The 3,619-nt window shown below is 38.6% G+C and overlaps 1 non-coding gene across 1 annotated transcript; it reads left to right on the top strand.

Annotated features, from left to right (window-relative positions):
* The first annotated feature begins 2,504 nt into the window (after positions 1 to 2,504).
* TRNAK-UUU (transfer RNA lysine (anticodon UUU)) lies at positions 2,505 to 2,576 on the top strand. The gene has a single exon. It is a non-coding gene; the product is annotated as a tRNA-Lys (tRNA).
* Positions 2,577 to 3,619: the final 1,043 nt, after the last annotated feature.

Below are 3,619 nucleotides of genomic sequence, written 5' to 3'. Positions count from 1 at the left end.
TCACATGGCCCTATTACATTCACTGTAATGTTCCTGTATTGTAAGGGAAAAACACAAAAGAAATAGTAGCTGTTCTATTTCCAAGGTAACAATTTCATCAAAGATAATTCTGCTTCCTAGTATTAAATTATGAAAATGACTTCCTTTCGCCTCATAAAACTGGTTACTCTTTCAAAGTTCCTCCCATCCACCTCTTCTCCTGCCTCAAAAGGCTTTTGAAAATAAGTGACCTGAGACAAAGTATTCATCTCTCCTGATATCTGTGTGACTTTTATGTATAATGCTTAACCCCAGACCCTGGGGAAACTAGTGTCCCACCCTTCTCAGATTTGATGAAACAACAAAAGGTTCTCAGGAAAATACTGAAAAATTTAATTGCTGGCAGGAAGAACAAAGATTCACCCTCTAATTTTCTAGATGTGGGTGGATTCTGTCCACATAAGTATCATTTAAAATTTAACGTTAAATCCTTTGAGTTCTTCAAAAGAAGATATTTAATGAACTGAGGATGCTGATGGCAATTTTAATTATTCATAACATTTGTTTCTTGGTAAAGAGATGCATGTCTCAAAAGGGGGAAACGAAAATACCGACAAGTTGCCAGGCACTGTACCTCCTTTAATTCTTATAACTACCTTTAGGAGTGGTATTATTATTGGTGATCAAGCTGGGGCTCACAGAAGCAGGTGACTGAGCCAAACTTACTTAGCTATTAAGTGATGAAGTTAGGGTTAGAACTCAGATATGCTTGACTCAAATTTTTTTGGTATTCCTCTACACTGGGAATTTTGGCATCTTCACAGCTGTAGAATTTCACCTGGTTAGTGGCCATTCATTTTGTTGACAGATTGACCATGGAGCCTTTTTAGAAGTGATCACTGAGCTGATCACATTAGCTGTTTCTCCTTAGACTTAGTGGTTGACTGCCTCCTTGTGCAAAAAACCCTGTACTATAAGGGAGAAAACAAAATACATAGCAGACGGGGTCTTTACTCTCAAGGTACTCAAATCTAAATGGAGGAAAGGACTTATAAAAACTGGGGATATATGTATATGAATAGCTGATTCACTTTGTTATAAAGCAGAAACTAACACACCATTGTAAAGCAATTATACTCCAATAAAGATGTTAAAAAAACTATTTATTTGTCACCAGGTATTAATTAATACGCTGGAGACAGCCTGATTGCTTTCCTAATTTTTTTCTCATTCAAAAGATAACAGCTACACATTGTAGGGAAATCTCTAGTGCCATCACTCAATATATTTTCTTTAACTCTTGTTTTTCAACTGCACATATACATATATTTAGACATTTAAAATTAAACTATACCTGTACATATGTGTATGTTCTTTTTTAAATTCAGTATTGTATCATAGGCATTTTACCATGACATTAAAATTATTTCAAAATATAATTTAATGGAAGTATAGTATTCATTGTACTATAATTTATTTATTACCCATCTATAACTAGACATTTATAGTCTTCAATATTTTTATTTTTATAAATAATATTGCACTGAACACCCTAGACCACAAATCTTTACCTATGTCTCTACTTATTGATTTAGCATACATTCATTCGGGAGGAATTGAGAATAAATTTTTGGAAACTCTCGACACATGTTGGGAAGACTTTGCATCACTTCAGGCACGCAGCTCTAGGGGCTAAAGTACCACATTATGTCTCCAATCCACGCACTAATTTGGTTTACATTCATTGTTTCTTTGATTTCCCCGAACAGAGCTTTCTACCCATTTCTGGTAGTGCTGTTTTGCGTTACATTTTATTTATAAATTTTATAGTTGACTTTTGTGCCTGGAGTGTGGTTTGATAGAATTGGAATTCTTTGCTGTCTCCATGTTTTCTACTTAGGATATATCTATATAATCTCATTGCAAATGAGATAGCAGAGTGCCTTGAGTCTAGAAAGTGTCCCTCAAGCTCTGATTGGCTGAGGTCTTGTATCTAGCATCTGAGCACCTGCAAGAGGAAGAAACTAGCCCTGGATGAGACCCTTGAGCACAAAAGTCTCCAAACTGGGAGGGAATGTCTATCATCAGACCTGATATTCTGATATAATAAATTGTGAATTGTTATCATGATGAAAGACAAATGGGTCTGGAGGGAATTACGGATGATGTAATTTGAAGATGGGTTCAGTACGTTTAAACTTTTGTGAAAAATTATTCTGATAACCTGGTCTTAAGGCATCACCTTCCTTATACCTGTGATGCTTGTAGGAGTGTCACTTGGCATCAGGAAGGCAGTATAGACTCCAAAGATTCTCCACGCCAGACTGGTCTCTGTCTCACTATGTTATTACAGGGACCCAAGAGTGTTCTAAAGGAGTGTTTTAATATTGTTAACAATACATATCACCAAATTGTTGCCCAGAAATGTATACATTTATACTCCCATCATAAGAGCATGTGATAGTGGCTCTCGCATTGTATCCTCACTAGCACTGAACATTATCTTAAAAACCTTTGCAGGGAATTCCCTGGTGGTCCAATGGTTAGGACTCGGTACTTTTACTGCCAGGGCCCATGTTCAATCCCTGGTCAGGGAACTAAGATCCTGCAAGCCGAGTGCCACAGCCAAAAAAAAAAAAAACACTTTGATATGTTGTCAGTTGTTTTCATGGAGTTCTGTGTCTCAGGCTGTTTGAGGTAACCTAGGGTCAATGGAAACATAACCCTGGTTTAAGCTGACCAGCAAAGATGAGTAACACTAGCAATGACTAGCCTTGGCTGAAGCTGGGCGAAAGAAGGTTTAGCAATGGAAAGGAAAAGAACGAGTTCCGTTTAAGATAAAATAACTTTGGATTGCCCGTGGGGCATCCAAATGGTGACATCTAGCAGGCCATTGAGTGGCTGTGTGCGGAGCTCAACAGAGAGGTGTGAGATGTAATTAGAACCTCCAGAGCATTAATACATGGCAAGTGGGCAAAACCATAAAAAGAGGTGTGATTGTGTAGGACTGTTCAGAATGGGAAAAGAGTTCCGTGTGGACTCTTGGGAAAGATCAACATTTAAGAAGTTGAAAAAGAAGAACAAATTAAAGGCATTTTTTAAATGAAAAGTCAAACAGGTGGAAAGAAAACTCAGAGAATCCTGTCGTTGAAACAAAGGAAGGAGACTTTCGGAAAGAAGGGAATGGGCAGTGTGTCCCCAAGAAAGAAAATGGACAAAGTGTTGGTGATTGGGAGATGGGGTTTTAATGATAGTTAATGTTTAGCATCCCAGGGTCACCTCCATCCTTCCCTGCCTGTTAGTCTCTTTCTCTCAGGTTCCACAAAGAACAGTATATACAGGAATATCAAATAAAAATCACATTGCAATTTTTATCAAGGACCAAGCCAATGGCAATAACTCTCAATGCAGCTCTGGTGGGGATATGATGGATCTCTGGCTTAGGCTTGAGGCATAAATGAGATTTGTGACCCTGAATTTCCTGGCCCTTCCCCACTCTGGGTCAAACCTAAGTCTTAGGATCTTACCTACCTCTGGCTGGTTGCATCACAGAAGGATGTTGAGGTGAGCAACTTGACGGGGCCTCCTGAGGGAAGGCCCTGAGTCCACTTGTCCATCAGGCCACCTGGAGTGGAAGAGA

Source organism: Orcinus orca, chromosome 1 (genome assembly GCF_937001465.1).
Source record: "Orcinus orca chromosome 1, mOrcOrc1.1, whole genome shotgun sequence".
NCBI classification, from domain to species: Eukaryota; Metazoa; Chordata; class Mammalia; order Artiodactyla; family Delphinidae; genus Orcinus; species Orcinus orca.
The sequence above is the reverse complement of the archived record's forward strand: the minus strand, read 5'-3'. Positions and strand labels throughout refer to the sequence as shown.